The sequence below is a fragment of the Capra hircus genome, chromosome 3 (assembly GCF_001704415.2).
Source record: "Capra hircus breed San Clemente chromosome 3, ASM170441v1, whole genome shotgun sequence".
In the NCBI taxonomy this organism is placed as follows: domain Eukaryota; kingdom Metazoa; phylum Chordata; class Mammalia; order Artiodactyla; family Bovidae; genus Capra; species Capra hircus.
Window position 1 is genome coordinate 24,424,622 of NC_030810.1, and position 23,702 is coordinate 24,448,323.

Here is a 23,702-nt window from a genome sequence, read left to right on the forward strand (position 1 = left end):
ACCCTCTTCCAACTCAAGAGATGATTCTATACATGGACATCTCCAGATGGTCAATACCAAAATCAGGTTGATTATATTCTTTGCAGCCAAAGATGGAGAAGCTCTATACAGTTAGCAAAAACAAGACCAGGAGCTGACTGTGGCTCAGATCGTTAACTCCTTATTATACAATTCAGACTAAAATTGAAGATAGTAGGGAAAACCACTAGACCATTCAAGTATGACCTAAATCAAATCCCTTATGATTATACAGTGGAAGTGACAAATAGATACAAGGGATTAGATCTGATAGACCAAGAACCTGAAGACCTATGGATGGAGGTATGTAACACTGTAAAAGAGGCAGTGATCAAAACCATCAAAATGCAAAAAAAAAAAAAGCCAAACAGTTGTCGGAAGAGGCCTTAGAAATAGCTAAGTAAAGAAGAGAAGTGAGGACAAAGGAGAAAAGGAAAGATATACCCATCTGAATGCAGAGTTCCAAAGAATAGCAAGGAGAGATAAGAAAGCCTTCCTAAGTGATCAGTGTAAAGAAATAAAAGAAAGCAATACAGTGGAAAGACTAGAGATCTCTTCAAGAAAATTAGAGATACCAAGGGAATATTTCATGCAAAGATGGGCATAATAAAAGACTGAAACTATATGGATCTAAGAAAAGCAAAAGAGATTAAGAAGAGGTGCCAAGAATACATAGAACTACACCAAAAAAAGAGATCTTAACGACCCAGATACCCATGATGCTGTGATTGCTCACCTAAAGACAGATGTCTTACAGTGTGAAGTCAACTGGGCCTTAGGAAACTAACTACAGAAAAAGCTAGTGGAGATGATGGAATTCCAGTTGAGCTATTTCAAATCCTCAAAGATGATACTGTCAAAGTGCTGCACTCAATATGCCAACAAATTTGGAAAACTCAGCAGTGGGCACAGGACTGGAAAAGGCCAGTTTTCATCCAATTCCAAAGAGGGGCAATGCCAAAGAATGATCAAACTACCACACAATTGCACTCATTTCACATGCTAGCAAAGTAATGTTCAAAATTCTCCAAGCTAGGTATCAACAGTATGTGAACCGAGAACTTCGAGGTGTTCAAGTTCAGTTCAGTTCAGTTCAGTTCAGTCTCTCAGTCATGTCTGACTCTTTGCGACCACACGAATTGCAGCACGCCAGGCCTCCCTGTCCATCACCAACTCCTGGAGTTCACCCAAACCCATGTTCATCGAGTTGGTGATGCCATCCAACCATCTCATCCTCTGTCGTCCTCTTTTTCTCCTGCCCTCAATCCCTCCCTGCATCAGAGTCTTTTCCAATCAGTCAACTCTTTGCATGAGGTGGCCAAAGTACTGGAGTTTCAGCTTTAGTATCATTCCTTCCAAAGAACACCCAGGGCTGATCTCCTTCAGAACGGACTGGTTGGATCTCCTTGCAGTCCAAGGGACTCTCAAGAGTCTTCTCCAACACCACAGTTCAAAAGCATCACTTCTTCAGTGCTCAGCTTTCTTCACAGTCCAACTCTCTCTCACATCCATACATGACCACTGGAAAAGCCATAGCCTTGACTAGACGGACCTTTGTTGGCAAAGTAATGTCTCTGCTTTTGAATATGCTATCTAGGTTGATCATAACCATCCTTCCAAGGAGTAAGCGTCTTTTAATTTCATGGCTTCAGTCACCATCTGCAGTGATTTTGGAGCCCCCAAAAATAAAATCTGACACTGTTTCCACTGTTTCCCAATCTATTTCCCATGAAGTGACAGGACTGGATGCCATGATCTTAAGCTAGATATCAAAACGGCAGAGGGACCAGAGGTCAAATTGCCAATATCCACTGGACTAGAGAAAAAGCAAGAGAATTCCAGAAAAATATCTACTTCTGCTTCACTGACTATATTAAACCCTTTGACACTGTGGATGATAACAAACTGTGAAAAATTCTTAAAGAAATGGGAATACCAGACAACCTTACCTGTCTCTTGAGAAATCTGTATGCAGGTCAAGAAGTAATAGCTAGAACCGGACATGGAACAACGGACTGGTTCCAAGTTGGGAAAGGAGAATCTCAAGACTGAATATTGTCACCCTGCTCATTTAACTTAAATGCAGAGTACATCATGTGAAATGCCAGGCTGGATGAAGCACAAGCTGGAATCAAGATTGCTGGGAGAAATATCAATAACCTCAGATATGAAGATGACACCACCCTCAACTAAAAGGCCTCTCGATGAAGGTGAAAAAGAAGACTGAAAAAGCTGGCTTAAAATTCAACATTCAGAAAACTAAGATCATGGTGTCCAGTCCCATCACTTCATGCAAATCGATGGGGAAACAATGGAAACTGACAGACTTTATTTTCTTGTGCTCCAAAATCACTGCAGATGGTGACTGCTGCCATGAAATTAAAAGACACTTGCTCCTTGAAACAAAAGCTATGACAAACCTAGACAGCGTACTAAAAAGCAAAGATATTACTTTGCCAACAAAGGTCTGTCTAGACAAAGCTATGATTTTTCCAGTAGTCATGTATGGATGTGAAAGTTGGACCATACAGAAGGCTGAGCATTGCAGAATTGATGTTTTTGAAGCATGGTGCTGGATAAGACTCTTGAGAGTCCCTTGGACTGCAAGGATATAAAACCAGTCAATTCTAAAGGAAATTAATACTGAATATGCATTAGAGAGACTGATGCTGAAGCTGAAGCTCCAATATTTTGACCACCTGATGCAAAGAGCTGACTCATTTGAAAAAACCCTGATGCTGGGAAAGATTGAAAGCAGGAGGAGAAGGGGACAACAGAGGACTTGATGGTTGGATGGCATCACCAGCTTAATGGACACGAGTTTGAGCAAGCTCCAGGAGATGGTTTAGGACAGTGAAGCCTGACGTGCTGCAGTCCATAGGGTCACAAAGAATTGGACACAACTGAGCAACTGAACAACTGAACAGCAACAACATCCTACTAACAGTAAAGTGAAAACTGAGATTTAGCCACCTTGAGGTCATTAACAACCATGAAAAGATCAATTTTGGGGGAGGCATAAGTCTCATAGAAGCCTGATTGAATAGCTTCCAGGGAGAAAGGAACAAGAGGCAGACAATTCTTTCAATATTTGTTTCTGTAAAATGAAGAAGAGAAAGACAGTAGAAGCTGATGGGGTTGTGGTGCAAACTGAAGGTTTGTTTTTTGTTTGTGTGTTTGTTTGTTTTTTTAAGACAGGATAAGTATAAACATATTTAAATTGATTGGAAATGATCCAGTACAAAAAAAGTAACAATAATGAAGATAGAGGGTAGAATTGCTAAACTTGTATCTTTGAGGAGATGAGAGAGATGGGATATAATGTCAAATGAAAGGTTTAGCCTCAGATAAGAGCCGAGGAGCCTAGCAGGCTACAGTCCATGGGGTTGGAAAGAGTCAGACACAACTGAGCGTATGTGAACACACACTCAAGAGGAGAAACAGTTCCTCCAAAAAAATAGCATAGGGCACTTATTCAAGTGAGAGTGTGGCTACAGTGAGGAAAGTTTGTCTAAGTGCTCTTTCAGTAGCCTCTGTTTCCTCTGTTTATTGATTGTATGTTACCTATCTGTCACTCTGCTAGGCCATTGGGACACAAAGACAAATAAGCATGGTCCCAGCCTTGAGGCAATTTCCGATTTGAGAGAGAGAGTAGGTGAGGGTGCCCATAGACCCAGAAAGGAAAGACAGGAGGAAGATCTGGCTTAAGACCACTAATTTAGAGGCACACTGAATTTGTGGTGTCTCTCAGACAACCTCCTTCACAGTTTTTCATAGAGCTGAATTTAGCTGTAGTTGCATAAGGTCAATTAATAAATATAATATTACAATCTTCCAAGTCTATTACTATTAAAATAATTTAAAAGTATATATACATATGTGTATCTTTCATTCTATATTTCTGTTCTACCTATTATGACTCAGAATTCAAGCATGAATTATTAGTTTAAGAATACCACTCATCTTGCATAAGACAACTTATTATTCCTAAATACTTATAAATATTAGGAGCAATAGAAAGTTGAATATATCAGAAAAATGTTCTATTTCTAACATAGTAGGATCTAATTTATGTTTCTGACATCATAGTATAGAGGGATAATTTGCACCTGGGTGTGATCAAGTTAGCAGTCTACAGAAGATTGCTAGGATAAGAAATTCCCTTGTATATTATGGTAATTTACCTCCACATTATTTCATTGTTATGGATTCTGAAGTTCTCACTAGCTTCTGAAAAAAAAGAACATGCAGTGATAATACACGGTTTGTTCCCTGTTTGCTTTCAGAAATAAAAATACTAAATCAAAATTAACATGGAAAAATCTAAACCTAGTAGGCGGTTCAGCACTTGAAGAGAATCAGTCACTGCAAATATGAAGAGTTATATGCTGCACTACCAATAGAATAATACTATTGAACATTACACTTTTATCATAACAGATTTTCAACTACAAAGAAGAAAGCTAAAAACTCTTTCATAATTGTGTCCAATAATACTCCTAGAAATCCAAAAATAATGTTTGAATAATACCAATTGCTACAGAAGTGCAGTCTCTATCAAGATTTGGTAGAACTTTTATACCAGAACTTGAGCTTACAGGTCCATAAACTACAGTACAACAGGAGCTTTTCCCTTTTCCCCAACTATTACCACCTAACTGCACTAATGAGATGGTTTATCTTCAAACCCAAATGATGTCATATAATAAATGAAAAATTAATAACAACTCAAATTTCCCATATGAGAAAAAAAATATGAGAAGTGGTTACAACTAGACAGAATGCAATGAATCATAAAGGCTTCAGCCTTGTCCATCAAGTGACTGATTCTGGGGTCTTAAAACGAAATCCCTCTGCTTAAATTGAAGAACTGTAGAAAGCTTGCTATAAATACCCACTGATTTCTCAAATTCATGTCTATCAAGTAGATTAGCTGTCTCCAACTATACTCTCCCACCCTGGGTTAACTATTTGGTTTCCCAGTGGCTACTTAACTGGCACAAAGTCACACAGGTTCAAATATTGGTTTAATATAGGAGACACCGGTGTCTTAGTTACTTAGTTGAGCCTCAATTTCCTCATCTGGAAGGAAAACTTATTATGGGGTGGGGGTGGAGGGGGAATGATAAAGACTAAATGACATAACCTGTCTAAGTATCTGGATCAAATAGGTTCTGTGTTGAATAATAGTTATTATTTGTTTAGAAACAAACTGATACTTTTATGGAACTGAAAGTAGCCACTGGGAAACCAAATAGTTAACATGGGGTGGGAGGGTATAGTTGGAGACAGCTAATCTATTTGATAGACATGAACAGGAAAATCAGTGGGTATTTATAGCAAGCTTTCGAAGGACAGGAAAGCCTGGCTTGCTACAGTCCATGGTGTCGCAAAGAGTCGGACATGACTCATCGACTGAACAACAACACAGGACGTGATGAACCAAAAATTCCATTAGTATGCATGAAGATTGTTTCTAATTTTTTTTATGAGTATATTATTTATTTATTTTTTTTAAATCTTTAATTCTTACATGCGTTCCCAAACGCATGTTTCTAATTTTTTACTATCATAGACAATAATATACTGAACTTAAAATATATGTGTATTTACACATAAAATATATGTTTATTCATTAAAAAAAAGAAGAAGAACAACTAAGTGAGCTTCTTGCCAGTTCAGCATCTCAAGAATCTCTTTTTTGGAGCCACCTTTTGGAAACTGAACCTCCAAAAGCACAGTTTCCTAGCTACCTGGACTGACTGGGGATGCTTGGCTACAAGATGGGACTTCAGTTCAGTTCAGTTCAGTTCAATCGCTCAGTCGTGTCCGACTCTTTGCAACCCCATGGATCATAGCACGCCAGGCCGCCCTGTCCATCACCAACTCCCGGAGTTCACTCAGACTCATGTCCATCGAGTCAGGGATGCCATCCACCCATCTCATCCTCTGTCATCCCCTTCTCCTCCTGCCCCCAATCCCTCCCAGCATCAGAGTCTTTTCCAATGAGTCAACTCTTTGCATGAGGTGGCCAAAGTACTGGAGTTTCAGCTTTAGCATCATTCCTTCCAAAGAAATCCCAGTGCTGATCTCCTTCAGAATGGACTGGTTGGATCTCCTTGCAGTCCAAGGGACTCTCAGGAGTGTTCTCCAACAGCACAGTTCAAAAGCATCAATTCTTTGGCGCTCAGCCTTCTTCACAGTCCAACTCTCACATCCATATATGACTACAGGAAAAACCATAGCCTTGAGTAGACGGACCTTAGTCAGCAAAGTAATGTCTCTGCTTTTGAATACACTATCTAGGTTGGTCATAACTTTTCTTCCAAGGAGTAAGCGTCTTTTAATTTCATGGCTGCAGTCACCATCTGCAGTGATTTTGGAGCCCCCAAAAATAAAGTCTGACACTGTTTCCACTGTTTCCCCATCTATTTCCCATGGAGTGATGGGACCAGATGCCATGATCTTCGTTTTCTGAATGTTGAGCTTTAAGCCAACTTTTTCACTCTCCTCTTTCACTTTCATCAAGAGGCTTTTTAGTCCCTCTTCACTTTCTGCCATAAGGGTGGTGTCATCTGCATATCTGAGGTTATTGATATTTCTCCCAGCAATCTTGATTCCAGCTTGTGTTTCTTCCAGTCCAGCGTTTGCTTGTTGAAAAGATATGAGAAAGGAAAAGGAATTTTTCTCCTTTGGTAAAGATAGTTAACATATGTTTATAAAAGGGTGATATTTCTGTTTGATTTTACATCTTTTTAGTCATTAACTATGATAGGCATGATGTAATGCTTACTCAATAATAAAACTTTTTTCTTTTTTAAGTAAAAAAATATATATATATGTATATATATATATATATACATATATATATATATATCTTAAACCACAAAGTCTTTTATCAAAAAGTAAATATTTAATGGTGGGATAGAGGGCTGAGGAAGGACATGGAGGTTGAGGCCTTTCTAAGAGAAGAAAATAATGAAGAAAAAACACTGCAGAAAGCATGTTTAATATATAGCAAATACTTCAGGTTAACTAGAACACTGGGTAAATACATTTAAGAAGGTCTTCTTATCTCTTCTTGCTATTTTCTGGAACTCTGCATTCAGTTGAGCAAATCTTTCCCTTTTTCCCTTGTCTTTCACTTCTCTTCGTTCCTCAGCTATTTGTAAAGCCTCCTCAGACAATCACTTTGTCTTCTTGCATTTCTTTTTCTGTGGGATGGTTTTGGTCACTGCCTCTTGTACCATGTTATAAACTTTCATCCATAGTTCTTCAGGCACTCTGTCTACCAGATCTAATTCCTTTAATCTATGTGTCACATCAGTGTATAATCATAGGAGATTTGATTTAGGTCAAACTTGAATGGCCTAGTAGATTTCTCTACTTTTTTCAATTTAAGCCCGAATTTTGTGATAATGAGCTCATGATTTGAGCCACAGTCAGCTCCAGGTCTTGTTTTTGCTGTTTAGAGCGTATTCATCTTGAGGTGAAAAGAATATAATCAATCTGATTTCAGTATTGACTATTTATTTGGTTGTGTCCATGTGTATGCAGAGTCATCTCTAGCGCTGTTGGAAAAAGGTGTTTTCTATGACTAGTATTTTCTCTTCCTCATTGAGTATGCTAAAGCCTTTGTGTGGATCACAGTTGTGCACATTTCACAAGTTAGTGAGGTTATGTTCAAAATCCTTCAAGCTAAGATTCGGCAGTACGTGAACTGAGAACTTTCATTTGTACACCTAGGTTTAGAAAAGGCGAAGAAACCAGAGATCAAATTGCTAACATCTACTGGATCATAGAAAAAGCAAGAGAATTCCAGAGAAATATCTACTTCTGCTTCACTAACTACAATAAAGCCTTTGAATGTGTATATCACAAAAACTGTGGAAAATTCATAAAGAGATGGGAATACCAGATAATCATATCTGTCTCCTGAGAAATGTGTACGCAGGTCGAGAAGCAACAGTTAGAACCAGACATGGAAGAACAGCCTAGTTCAAAATTGGGAAAGGAGGACAGCAAAACTGTATATTGTCATCCTGTTTATTTAACTTATATGCAGAGTACACCGTGTAAAATGCCAGGGTGGACGAAGCACAAGCTGCAATCGAGATTACCAGGAGAAATATCAGTAACCTCAGATAAATAGATGAGACCATTCTAATGGCAGAAAGCTAAGAGGAACTAAAGAGACTCTTAATGAGGTTGAAAGGAGAGTGAAAAAGCTGGCTTAAAACTCAACATTCAAAACACTAAGATCATAGCATCTGGTCCCATCACTTCATGACAAATAGAAGGGGAAAAAGTGGAAGCAGTGACAGATTTTATTTTCTTGGGCTCCAACATTTCTGCAGACGGTGATGGCAGCCATGAAATTAAAAGACGCTTCCTCCTTGGAAGGAAAGCTATGACAAACCTAAACAACATATTAAAAAGCAGAGACATCACTTTGCTGACAAAGGTCCATATAGTCAAAGCTATGATTTTTCCCATAGTCATGTATGGGTGTGAGAATTGGACCATAATGAAGCCTAAGTGCGGAAGAATCAATGTTTTTGAAGTGTGGTGTTGGAGAAAACTCTTGAGAGTCCCTTGGATTGCAAGGAGATCAAACCAGTTAATTCTAAATGAAATCAACCCTGAATATTAATTGGAAGGATTGATGCTGAAGCTCAAACTCCAACACTTTAGCCACCTGATGCAAAGAGCTGACTCACTGGAAAAGACCCCTGATGCTGGGAAAGATTGAAGGCAAAAGAAGAGGGTGGCAGAAGACAAGATGGTTAGATAACATCACTGACTCTGTGGAAGTGAATTTGAGCAAACTGCAGGAGATAGTAAAGGGCAGGGAGGCTGGCACACTGCAGTCCATGGGGTCACAAAGAGTCAGACATGACTTAGTGACTGAAAAACAACATGAACACTGACATCAGAGATACAGACACTGTGCTAACTGGTTATTTTAGGAATTTTAACCATAGAGAAACTGTTGAAGTACCTGAGTATGGAACAGTCACTAAGGTATTTAAAATATGATATTCATCCTGTTACACAAATCATCCTTTCTTTTGCTCCTGGGTTTCCTTGTTAAATATTAATTTTCTACTCTTAGTCTCATTAATTTTCTATACATTCATTCCACATTTACTGCAGAAGTACTTTGTGCCAAATACTGTGCTAAGCTACACTCTAGGAAAGAGAGTCTAAGAGACATCCTTGTCCTCCAACAACTCAAAGTCTCATGGAGGGGACTTGCACATAAATAAATCATTACAGTGCAATAAGAGAAGCAGAATGAATATCCCAGATGAAAGAGATGGGAAAGAAGCAACAGCTATGTGATTTAATGGCCTAAAAAGTGAATCATCTGCAAGAATCTTCAACAACAGCTGCCGAGTGTCAGGCTAGGAAATTACAGAATTCTAGAGTGTTCCAACTCTAAGGGACCACAATTAAGTTCTATTAAAATACAAAAGCAACTACCGACAAAGTAATTACCAATAGTTATGTCAGGCTCTGAGAATGTACAAATAAATCCTGGTCCCTACCCATCTCAAGAAACCCACAAAGCAAAAGAAAAGCTCATGACTACTCATAAGCAGGCAGAAGGCGTTAAAAAGAATATGAACATACAGAAAAATAAAATTGAAAATTTTATTAATATAGAATGCCATACAACTGTGCTCAGTTGCTCAGTCACATCTGTCTCTTTGTAACCCCATGGACTGTAGCCCACCAGGCTTCTCTCTCCATGGAATGTTTAAGGCAAGAATTCTGGAGGGGATTGTCATTTCCTACTCCAGGGGATCTTTCTGACCCAGAGATCAAACCTGAGTCTCTTGCATCTCCTACACTGGCAGGTGGATTCTTTGTCACTGAGCCACCAGGGAAGCCTTCATACTTACTATGCTTGATCTTAAGCCAAAAGACCAAGAAGCCCACACAACTAGGACGGCACTTAAAAGTCTCAAGACACACTCTTTTGCTGTAAACTCTGGAATATTCTGTCCTCTGCAAAGGCAAAAGCAAGAAGCACATGACAAAACTGTGTACCTCTATCCCTCTATTCTTAGACAACACCTCCCAAAGCGTCCCTCCCCCCAGGTAAAAATGGCCACTTCTTCCTTGTTGACTCTTATCATACCCTATTCAGACTCTACTGATTCGTTCTTCATTCATTAATTTATTTATCCTCTTATTCAATCAAGTATTTTTTTGATCACCCACTATGTACAAGACACTGTACTAGGTGCTAGGGATATAGGGCACTCAGTCATACAGTCCTGTTATCATGGAGCTTACATTCTAGAGGGGTAGACGTAATAATCAAAAAATGAGTGCACAACAAGTTTGGTGATGATACATGCTAAGAATTTTAAAAATGGAACAAAAGAGGTGGAGGGTTGAAAAGAGAGCACAGTACCATATCAGTTGTGCAGCCAGCAAAGACTTCCCTGACAGGACATTTTAGTGGGGACCTGAATGAAGTAAGAGATGTACTGTGTAAAAGCATCATGCAGGCAGAGCATTCCAGGCAGAATAAGTGCAAAGGTCCTGAGGTGAGAACACGCACAGTGTATTTAATGAACAGTCAGATGAGACATGATGGTGACTTGAACGTTATCAGCCCCAGCCGTTTTTTCACTGCATTCGAAACCCCCATCAGACTATGAGCTCCTTAACAGCAAGGATTCCATCTTAGTTACCTCTGAGTCCCCTTGCCTGGAACAAAACCTGACATAGCAGATACTCAATAAATATTTGAGTAATTAATGAGCAAGAATTCAACACTTCTTCTTTCCCTTGCTTGAATCACTTTCTGCCATTATTGATGAATATGTTCTACATCCCTTACTGGGCTTTTAGCTTTTCTAAGGGCAGGGTTATGTCAGATGTTTATTTCTCTCTTCTTCTCATCCCACACCTACCCCTAGTGCCTGGCAAGTGTTACACAGTAGAAATAAAATCACTGAAGCAATATCTGGGTGCAGTACTACCAAAACAAACCTAGAATAGAGAATAAAAGAGAAATCCCAGGAGATCTTAATTCTCTACGGAAACAAATGGTGTGAAAATATTGAAAAGCAGCTGTTTGTTAGGTAAGGTAAACAATTTGCCTAATTTCCATTACTATGATCCTTAACACTCACTTTTACCACTTTACAGATGTAACCAGAGTCATACTGTCACAATTAGAGTGTGCTTTCAGGATCAGAGCTGGGTCAGAAGGGAGTGGCCCCAGCAACAGCTGCCAAGAGGTTTGAAGCACAGAGCCAAAAAAGCATAGGATTCTCAGGCGTGGTTTCAGCTGCAAAAGGTTTAGAAGGTCGAGGCTGTGGGCAGTAATGCACACGAAACATATTTGCCACTTAGTGGTACAGGCAAATCTACCTATTCACACCATTTGGGTACAGACGTGAAAATTAGGCCTCCCAACCCAGATTGCCATCAAGAGAGCAGAGGTTAAAGGCAATACCCCAGGCTTAAAGAGATACTAATTCTAAGATTCTATAAGTGAGGAAACTAATAAAAAATATGGCACAGAAAAGAAGGTATCAAGAAAGAACCCAGTTCGGCACTACAACAGTGCAAACAATACAGGAAATGCTCCAGTGTGTAAACTAGTGAGAAGGGCTTGTCTCTTGCACATCAGATAACAAGGCTAGTTGGCAGCAACTCTGCTACTACTCACAAACCTGATATGGTCAACCCTAGCTCAGGAATGAGGTATAACTGAGACAAAAGGCAAAGCCCATCAGCAGTTTACCTAACTGCAAGAAGCAAAGAAGAGAAACATAAAGTATGGAACAGAGCCGTTCTACAAAATCAGAGATTTGTCAAGTTGAAAAACCGACCTCAGACCTGCAAGACCAGCTATATTAGAAATATCTACCACTGCCCCTCTACCCACACCCTCTTCCTAGAGAATCTGTCCTACTCACAGCCTGAAAAAGACAATCCTATGTACCCACTGACTAACCTTCCTGGCTTCAATTTCCTACTTAAGCCAAGCTGATCATATTTTTCTTCTGATAATTTGGGATTGAAATATAAGATCTAGTTTATTAGATTATGTTGAGCAGTCCAAAATCAACACTATGGTAACTGAAAGGCACAGCAACCTGGAAACACAGAAAAAATAGACTCGAGAGCATGCAGTAGCCTGCCAGGCTCCTCTGTCCATGGGATTTTCCAGGTCAGAATACTGGACTGGGTTGCCATTTCCTTCTCCAAGGGATCTTCCCAACCCAGGGATCAAACTCAGCTCTCCCACATTGCAGGCAGACTCTTTACCATTTGAGCCACCAGGGGATGCCTATAGGAGAAAGAAACTACCAAACAAGTTTCCAGTTTCCTTTGTGCCTACCCATAGGATTAAAGTGTTTATTTATTAGTGACTGAGAATTCTTGGATAAAATTTCCCTTGAAAAAAACAGACTTGTTCTCTAGAATTTGAGGGATCTTTTTTTTTTATTTTATTGAAGGAGAGCTTTAATAACATGTAATTCTCATTTGCTATTTGTAATCGTGTATGAAATATTCATATTCAACTATAATTATTCTATCCCTAAATGATATTAAACTTAATTGAAATATATCAATATCCCAGGATCCACAAATCTCAGGAAAAAGAAAAGATACAAATAAATTAAAAAACGGATACCCTTCCCTTCAGCACTGGGCATCCAAATTTTAATTATAAAATTGCTTCCATATTTTACTCTGTTTAGATGTATAAAAGGTTAACATCTAATTCCATTTACAATGCTGATCTAGCAAGAAAGAAATTAATTTGGCATTAGAGTGGTAACATCAATTTCCCGTGTATCTGAAGTAATGCATTTACTGGAAAGAGATTAATATCAATTCCATAAATCACTCACATGCTGTTTCCGGAGTTTGAGACATCTGAGTAATGTCATATATGTGAGCTGATATTCCTTTGTGCATACTCCATTCCTTAATCTATGCCTTGGGTTGCAGAGTAGTTGTCAGGAGAAAACATAAAACTTGGAAAAGAATCAATCTTTCCATTCTTAATTTTTTGTGGCTTGTTTCAGGTAAGGTAAGCCAAATGTTTCAAAAAATGAAGTGGCATTGATCCATACTAGCAACCAACATTTTCAAGAGAAAAAAATTAAACATTTGGCCAATTATATTCCTAATGGTGATAACTAATCACTATCTTACATAATATATACTTTTGGTCTATGGACAGTGAACTCATGACCAGTGGCTCTGCAACTCACAACTGAACAGAAATCAAACAGGCACCTCCTCCATAAGACACACTGCAGCCTTCCTGCACTTAGGTACACTTGGCAGTACTTGAGCATTAAGCCTGGGAGCTCTTTCAAACACAAAATCACCTCAAAAAGCACAAAAATGTGGCAGCACAAACTACTGCACAATTGTACTCATTTCATATGCTAGCAAAGTGATGCTCAAAATTCTCCAAGCCAGGCTTCAACAGTATGTGAACCGTGAACTTCCAGATATTCAAGCTGGATTTAGAAAAGGCAGAGGAACCAGAGATCAAATTGCCAACATCCGCTGGATCATCAAAAAAGCAAGAGAGTTCCAGAAAAACATCTACTTCTGCTTTAATGACTACGCCAAAGCGTTTTACTGTGTGGATCACACAAACTGTGGAAAATTCTTCAAGAGATGGGAATACCAGACCACCTGACCTGCCTCCTGAGAAATCTGTATGCAGGTCAAGAAGCAATGTTGAAAACTGGACATGGAACAACAGACCGGTTCCAAATAGGAAAAGGCTGTATATCGTCACCATGCTTATTTAACTCATATGCAGAGTACATCATGAGAAACGCTGGGCTGGAAGAAGCACAGCTGGAATCAAGATTGCCGGGAGAAATATTAATAACCTCAGATATGCAGATAACACCACCCTTATGGCAGAAAGAGAAGAAGAACTAAAAAGCCCTTTGATGAAAGTGAAAGAGGAGAGTGAAAAAGTTGGCTTAGAGCTCATATTCAGAAAACTAAGATCTTGGCATCTGGTCCCATCACTTCATGGTAAACAGATGGGGAAACAGTGACAGACTTTATTTTTGGGGGGTCCAAAAATCACTGCAGATGGTGACTGCAGCCATGAAATTAAAAGACGCTTGCAACTTGGAAGAAAATTTATGACCAACTTAGACAACATATTAAAAAGTGGAGACATTACTTTGCCAACAAAGGTCCATCTAGTCAAAGCTATGGTTTTTCCAGTAATCATGTATGGATGTCAGAGTTGGACTATAAAGAAAGCTGAGCACAGAAGAATTGATGCTTTTGAACTGTGGTATTGGAGAAGACTTGAGAATCCCTTAGACTACAATGAGATCCAATCAGTCCATCCAAAGGAAATCAGTCCTGAATATTCACTGGAAGGACTGATGCTGAAGCTGAAACTCCAATACTTTGTCCACCTGATGCGAAGAACTGACTCACTGGAAAAGACCCTGATGCTGGGAAAGACTGAAGGCAGGAGAAGGGGACAACAGAGGATAAGATGGTTGGATGGCATCACCGACTCAATGGACATGAGTTTGAGTAAACTCCAGGAGCTGGTAATGGACAGGGAGGTCTGTGTGCTGCAGTCCATAGAGCTGGACATAACTGAGCGACTGAACTGAACTGAACTGATCCATACGATAAGATAATGTGTAAATGCCAATGTAAATATTCCATTAAGAATCTTCAATAAAATGCTGACTGAAAGAAAAACTAAGTCTGAACCTGTCCTTTAAACAGCAATTCTTCCTTGTTATTGTTGAATTTCACAATCACACAATATGAGAGTTGTTTGTGCCTATATGTGTCAGGGTTATTCAGAGAAACAGAACCATTAGGGATGGGGTGTGTGTGTGTGTCTGTGTGTGTAAAGAAAGAAAGATATTTATTATAAGAAATTGCCTCATGCTAGTTATGGAGGCTGACAAGTTCCACGATCTGCAGTTGGCAAACTGAAGACCTGGGAAGAGCTGATGTTTTACTGTCTTATTCGCAAATACAGCACATGACTGGTTATTTGCTTACACTTCAGTTTGGCAATGTGCAGCTTGTCAAGAATAAACCAGTAAGTATTAATAAATGGATCAACACTGAGTAACCAAGAGTGAACTAAGGTGTAAGAGCACAGGCTTTGAGATCAGATAGGCCTGGATTGAGCTCCAATTTTTCCCCTTATTATGTGCATTTAAACAAGTCACATGACTTCTCTGAACTTCAATTTCCCCAACTGCCCTTTCCAAAACTAGGAATAAACTGCTTGCCCTATTTTTTTGTCCAGGATTTACTAGAGGCCATAATAGATATGATAAATACTTTGCAAGCCATAAAGTGAGACATAAATATAGAAATTGTTACAGTCTTTGATCGTTTTTACTGTTCTTGTTATTATTGTCCATTAGCTCCTAAGGTTCACCACAAATAGCATATGGTGAACTCTCCTTACAGATGGATACACATTATACAGTATACTGTGTGAAGAAATAATAGGTACCAATAAATCTGTATCTATTTCTTTATTCATTCATTCAATAAATATGTACTGAATGCCTATTATTGCTAGGCATTGTTCTAAGCACTCAATAATTAAAATGTATCCTCATCAACCTCTCACAGTGAATATTATTTATTTATATTTTCTTTTGGTTTAAGCTATGTGACATTTAGAAATATGTTTAAACTTTGAGAAACTATTTCCTTGTCTATAAAGTTGAGACGGCATTATTTATCTGACCTGTCCCACTTTGTAGTGTCAAATACTAAAGACTATGAAAATGCATAGTCACTAACGGCACTATGTTCAAGTAATAAAATTTTCCTGAAATATCAAATATTCAAAAGATGGTGTCAGCATTTGAGAATTATCTTGAATATGAAAGTAACATATTAACTGGTCATTTCCTATGGAATATGGATTTGTCTACAAAAAGTGTTATTTCTGTAAATACAAAGCCCATAGGAAAAGAATACAAAAATCAAGCAAAAACAAATTATATACTTTAACTTTGCTGTTTTTGTTCACAGAATATTTAAATTTTCAAACTGTTTTACTTGGCTGCAATTATGAAATTGTGTTGATTTGGTTCAAAATATCTCTATAAATAAAAGTTACTGTTTATCAGAACTACTGATTCTCAATAAATGATAAAGAACTCAGCTGAATATGAATTTTCATGATAAAATTATTATAAATAAGATAAATAAATCTGTGTCAATATCTACAAACTGTCAATTCTTACTTCTGAACAATAAACTTTTCTTTGCTGAACCTCAAAATATCACTTAGAGGCAAAATATCACTTAGGTTATCTTTGATTTTCCCAGAGAAATATCATAGAATGTCAGATTTAGAAACAATTTTGATGATCTATTGAGTGGCAGGTTTAGAGGGATGGGCTTTAAACACATCCATGTTTTAGTATTTTAAACAATGAGAAAATTCAGTGATAATATATTCTTAAAGAATTCTTAAGAATATATAGATAATATATTCTTAAAGAATTCTATTCTTAAAGAATAGAATATATTCTATTCTTTAAACATTATTGTTTTTTTATTCATGTCATTCAGAACATAAAGACAGAGGACTGGAAAGTATTAACACATCTGTATTTTTTTAATTTTTTAAATATTTTTTAAAATTTCTACTGGGGTATAATTGATTGGCAATGTTGTTTTAGTTTCAAGTGTACAGCAAAATGAATCTGTTATAAAAATAAATATATCCACTCTTTTCTAGATTCTTGTCCCATATAGGCTATTACAGAGTATAGAGTTCCCTGCACTACACAGTAGGTCCTTATTAGTTATCTATTTTATATATACTAGTGTGTATGTGTCAATCCCAAACTTCTAATTTAACCCTCCTCTCTCCTTACCACCAGTAACCATTTATATGTATTTTTTAAATAAATAAATTAGAGAATACTTCCATCCAGGTCGGCAAAAAATATTACATATTTTTCCTTTTAATTCCTGAATATAATTTTCCTAATCCTTCAGTGCTCATCCCTAGGAGGACTCCTTGACTCTTTTAATCCACATTAACAGAATTTCTACACGAGGGTTGCATTGTATAAGCTGCTATTAAACTAGGCTTTTCTTTTACTGTCTACTATTCTAATGTGTGTTTCTCATCTTGCTTCTAAAACTAGTTTCTACACATATGAGTTTTAGGGACAGGGCTTGGAGATGATGTAGCAGAGATTGCTACTTATCACCAAAAATCCATTTCCTCTTCTTCCTGGGCATACATATAGACTATATTCCCCAGTATCCATTGCTTTTAGGTATGTCCATAGGACTAGTTCTCACCAATGGGTTCTGAATTGAAAGCATATGTTATATTTCCAGTTTAAGGCTTTTAGGAAGCAGAATCTGCCCCTCTTACTCTTTTTCCTTCCACTAGTTAAACACATGGTGGTGACAAGGCCACTGGGATTAGCAGAGCCACAAGATGGAAGGTAACTAGAACACTGAAAGATCACAGAGAAGAGAGCTTACCACTAATCATGAACACTTACCTGCCTTGAACTATAAGATGAGCAAGAAGTCATTTTCTCTGAAACATATTTGCACCATTATATATGTTAGAATCTGTTACAAAAGTCAAGTCTATATAAATCAACGCAGAAACTGACAAAGTCAGGTTTTCTTCTCTTCACAAATTCTTCAAGCATGTGGCAAAGCTTACTAATCAGACAGGATGGAAATGGACAGAACAGACTGGAAAGTAAGTGTAAATGTCACGTATGTAAAACTGTCAACCTTGATAACTTGAAAGGATGATCACAGACGTAATGAGCCTGTAACTTAGTAGATATAATTTTAAAATATATATTAATAAATGTTGCTCTTTGCCAATACTATAAAATGAAGATGAAATCAGGTAATGACTAACCAATTTTCAAACAAAATGAAAGAGAATAGAATTGACTCAAGAAACTGAGGCCTAGCAGTTTGAGAAATCAGCTTTCTTCTTCCTCAAAAGGAATATAAATGACCCAGTCTCTTGAAGATACATAAATTACTCTATGAATTAAGGATATATTTTAGGATGGCTAGAAACTCATAAGAGGAAACAGTCTACAAACATGGTAAAGCAGCCATAGGGCACTGAGAACAGGGATGCTTGATATACAATTTTGAGTTATGCTCATTTCTTCAATTTAAAAAATATTTCTAATCCTTCTGTTAAGGTTATTACTACACACATTCATAAATCTCTGTAAGAGAGCACAAGTTGTGCTGTGGACATCAAGAAAAGTAAGTTCCATGTCAGGAAAAATATAAAGCAGAAATAAAATAACATGTAAGATATATAGTAATAGACACTAAAAAGGGGAGACTGAAAGCCAAAGTGACCATAAAACATAAGCTCCCAGTTATATGAAGACATCTAGAGAAGTGCAGAATATGGCTCTTGAACTGATACCTGGTTTATACAAGCAGCTTCTGTCAAAGGGAAAGACTCCTCCACCACAATCAACAAAGGTTTACTAACTAGACTAAGCTCTATGTTTGATTCTCAAGGGTTGTAAAACAAGAGATGTATAGCACTTGGACTTCAAGGGAAGAAAGACACATCAACAAATAGAGGTTTCCTGGTAACATAATTGAACTGTCTTGAAACATAAAGGCAAATTGGCCTGGAAAAGAAAGTTAGCAATAACTTTTAAGGCAAAGAAAATCACATGAACTAAACCATGGAAGCATAAAACTACATAACATAAGTATAAAACTAAATCTGTATTAATACAGTACAAAATTGAGGCATCAAGGAGTAAGACAGAAAAAACATCTGGAGAGGTAGGTAGGGAGTAAAGTCATGAAAGTTTTAAATTCTATGTTAAGATGCTTGGTGAGGATCCACTGATGTGGATCTGTTCACTTTTAAACCTGAGTTCCTGTTATTTTCTGTTTTACTTCTATTGATTTTAACTCCACACTACTCCACAGATTTTTCATTCCAATATGGCCACTCTTCCTTACTCTGGCATTGAGCAACCACCTTGTTATGTCACTCAACCTCTTACAGTTTCCCAGTGAGACCCAGACAGAATACAGTGAACACTCAAAACATTGTTCATCCAATGAATGAATGATTATAAATGATTCTACTTTCCTTGCTGATAAATGACTGTCATTTTCTTTTGTTTTTATAAATAATAAATTAGACTTTCTGTGACATATTTTTAATGCTTATATGGATATTCCACGTCACATCCTAAACAATCATGAGTCTTAGTTCTTGTTCATAAAAACAGGAAAAGGAGGAAGAAGAGAGATGGGAAGGAAGAGGAAAAGGGGGAGGAGAAGAAGAGCTCATGTTGTTGACAGTTCTGGAGTGAATACTACTTGATACCATTTGATACATTACTGTATGTGATCTCTACAACCATTCTATGAGATAATTTATTATTCTATACATTTTTAAATGAGAGAACTATTGCCAGGAAGTCTGAGTGTAATGGTAAATTTTATTTATCAACTTGGCTGGACCACAGTGCTTAGACATGTGATCCAGAGTTATTCTGGATGTTTCAAGGATGCTGTTTTGGGACAAGATTAACATTTATTACCTTCCCGGGTGTCTCAGTAGTAAAGAATCCACCTGCAATACAGGAGACTCAGGCAGGAAACAGGGGCTCAATGCCTATGTTGGGAAGATCCCCTGGAAAAAATGAAATGGCAACCCACTCCAGTACTCTTGCCTGGATAATCTCAACACATGGGTCACAAAAGAGTCATGTATTTATTTATTTAATGTTGACATTCATTAATAAATCAGTGGATTTAGAATAAATTGTTCTCCAAACGTAGGTGGGCCTTGTCCAATCAGTTGAAAGCCTAAAAGACTGACCTACCACAAGTAAGAAGAAGTTTTGCTATAACAGCCTTCCAACTTGAACTGAAACATCAGTTATTCCCTAGGTTTTCAATCTGAGGGCCTGCAGACATAAACTGCATCAGCTGTTCTCTGTATCTACAGCCTGTCAGCCCATCCTATAGATTCTGTATGTGTCAGCCTCCATAATTTCATGAGCCAATTCCTTAAAGTAAATCTTTATTTATTAAATAATTTATATATGTATATATTCTATATCTCTAGAGAGTCTTGAATAATAAAAAAACACTACACAACTGAAACTAGGTTGTCCAGGTAGTAAGTGGTAAAATCAGAACTCACAACCAGCTCTTTCTGACTCCAAAACTAAGACTTCACTAGCCACATGATCTCCCATAAAAAAATCTTAAGTATTAATATATTAAAAGTTGAAACCTATATTTGATAATAATTTGAAACTGTTTCAATATCTCTTTGTATAAATTGCCAAATGTGAAAGCCATTTATTTTCTGGGTTGGTACACTCTTCCAAAATAATTATGAGAATTGATAAAAGAAAAAAACATTCAGTAATTTGTTTCATGTGTAGGAAAGCCTTTTCAAAAACACAGAAAACATATTGGGAAGGAATCAACCAGTACATATGGATATGATGAGTATTTGCTTCTAAATATTGCAATGAAACCTGCCCTGTGTGACATTTTTTTCCAACACATTTGTTGTAAACAGGTACACTCTACTTTATTTAAGGGATACTTTAAGCACAAATTTCGTGTGACTGATAAATAGAGTAACAAGGTGAAGACTAAGACAAAGGTTCTGAGTTAACTTAATCCATCTACTCATGTGTCCTTTAGAACAGCCAATATAAGTGTGAGCTGATGTTAAAGCAAGGAACCATATCAAGTTTCCATTATCTCATCTTTAATAATTTCATGCCTGTATAGACAAAGAAGACAAAGACAGGAGAACAGGAGATTACAGAAAAAATGTCTCACTAAACCAAGAGAGAATGAGGATTCTGAGTAGAAACCTACCAAATATTTTAATACCAACACTTTTATTTTAAAGTAATAGTCATTTATGTATTTATGCATAGATGTTTTAAGTACCTAATAAAGAAAAGTAACTACTGTTTTAAGTAGCCACTGAAGAAAAGAAAAGAAATCATGGTTCCTGCCCTCAAGGAGCCTGTGCTTGCAGACAAAAATAAAAATGCATTTATACAAATATAAATAAAGTTGCAATTGGAAACTGGAAGATGAAAAAGTCATATGCAGCTGTAAGAATCATTAAAAAAAAGGATCTTAAAAAAGTTCATGGAGGGACTTCCCTGGTGGTGGTACAGTGGACAAGAATCCACCTGCCAAAGCAGGGGACACAGATTTGATCCCTGGTCCAGGAAGATTCCACATGCCGCAGAGTAACTAAGCCCCCTGTGCCACAAATACTGAGCCCACACTCAAGGGCCCACAGGCTACAACAACTGGGCCCACGTTTGCAACTGCTGAAGGCTGTGCACCTAGAACCTATGCTCCACAACAAGAGAAGCCACTTCAATGAGAAGCCTGTGCACCTCAAAGAACAGCCCCCACTTACCCCAAGTAGAAAAAGCCCCTGCACAGCAATGAACACCCAGCAAATCCAAAAATAAATAAGTAAACAAATTATAAAAAAATAAAGTTCATGGAAAAAGTCAGTCTGGATGTGGGGCCTTGAAGATGAATCTAATTTCAAATAAAATATGGGACAGAACTCTCAAACAAAAACAATATCATAATCAAAGTCAAAAATAATAAGAATTTAATACTGGATATAGGATTCTCACCTGGTAGCTCAGACGGTAAAGAATCTTCTTGCAGTGCAGGAGATCCAGGTTCGATCCCTAGGTGGAAAGGATCCCCTGGAGGAGAAATGGCAACCCACTCCAGTATCTTGCCTGAAGAATCTCATGGACAGAGGAGCCTGGTGGGCTACAATCCATTGACTCGCAGACAGTCAGACAAGACTGAGTGATGAACACTTTCACTTTCACTTTCAATAGGGTGAAAATAAAAGTGTATACATGAGATATGGGGAGTAGTAGGGGATGACAGAGGATGAGATGGTTGGATGGAATCACCAACTCGATGGACATGAGTTTCAGCAAGCTCCAGGAGTTGGTAATTGACAGAGAAACCTAGCATGCTGAAGTCCATGGGGTTGCAAAGAGTTGGACACGACAGAATGACTGATCTGAACTGATACATAAGATCATACAGTAAAAGTACATGTTCTCTTCAATGGTGGTATCTGAGAAGGCAAATAAATTTTAGATGTTAAAATGAGTTGCAGTCCTCCAAAAGACCACACTATATAAAGACATATAGTATATCTGTGACATTAAAATTTTATGGAGATGAGTGACATGAAAAACAAAACATCTAAAAAGTTTCTTAGTAGAGTGATAATAACATAGATTTTACAAACATGAGGTTCAGTTCAGTCACTCAGTCATGTCTCTTTGCGATCCCATGGACTTCAGGACACAAGCCTTCCCTATTGTCATCAACTCCCAGAGCTTACTCAAACTCATGTCCACTGCATCAGTGATACCATCCAAGCATCTCATTCTCAGTCGTCCCTTCTCCTCCTGCCTTCAATCTTTCCCAGCATCAGAGTCTTTTCCAAGGAGTCAGTTTTTTGCATCAGATAGCCAAAGTATTACAACTTCAGTTTCAGCATCAGTCCTTCCAGTGAAAATTCAGGGTTGATTTCCTTTAGACTTACTGGTTTGATCGTGCAGTCCAAGACACTCTCAGGAGTCTTCTCCAACACCAAAATTCAAAAGCATCAATTCATCAGTGCTTCAGTTCGGTTCAGATCAGTCACTCAATCGTGTCCAACTATTTGCCACCCCATGAATCGCAGCACGCCAGGCCTCCCTGTCCATCACAACTTCCAGAGTTCACTCAGACTCATGTCCATCAAGTCAGTGATGCCATCCAGCCATCTCATCTTCTGTCGTCCCCTTCTCCTCCTGCCCTCAGTCCCTCCCAGCATCAAAGTCTTTTCCAATGAGTCAACTCTTTGCATGAGGTGGCCAAAGTACTGGAGCTTCAGCTTTAGCATCATTCCCTCCAAAGAACATCCAAGACTGATCTCCTTTATGATGGACTGGTTGAATCTCCTTGCAGTCCAAGGGACTCTCAAGAGTCTTCTCCAACATCACAGTTCAAAAGCATCAATTCTTTGGCACTCAGCTTTCTTCACAGTCCAATTCTCACACCCATATTTGACCACTGGAAAAACCATAGCCTTGACTAGATGGACCTTGTTGGCAAAGTAATGTCTCTGCTTTTCAATATGCTATCTAGGCTGGTCATAACTTTTCTTCCAAGGAGTAAGCATCTTTTAATTTCATGGCTGCAGTCACCATCTGCAGTGATTTGGGGGCCCAAAAAAATTAAGTCTGACACTGTTTCCACTGCTTCCCCATCTATTTCCCATGAAGTAATGGGACCAGATGCCATGATCTTCGTTTTCTGAATGTTGAGCTTTAAGCCAACTTTTTCACTCTCCTCTTTCACTTTCATCAAGAGGCTTTTTAGTTCCTCTTCAGCACTTAGCTTTCTTTATAGTCCAACTCTGACATCCATACATGACTAATGGAAAAACCATAGCCTTGACTGGATGGACTTTTGCCTGCTTTTTGATATATTGTCTAGTTGGTCATAGCTTTTCTTCCAAGGACCAAGCATCTTTTAATTTTATGGCTGCAGTCACCATTTGCAGTGATTTTGGAGCCCCCCAAACAATAAAGTCTCTCACTGTT

The 23,702-nt window shown here is 38.0% G+C and overlaps 1 protein-coding gene across 1 annotated transcript in view; it reads right to left on the reverse strand.

Moving 5' to 3' along the window:
* The window catches only part of LOC106501971 (cytosolic carboxypeptidase 6), a 1,114,558-nt gene that overhangs the window by 967,480 nt on the left and 123,376 nt on the right, over nt 1–23,702 (reverse strand). The gene's annotated exons all lie outside the window — the stretch shown is intronic.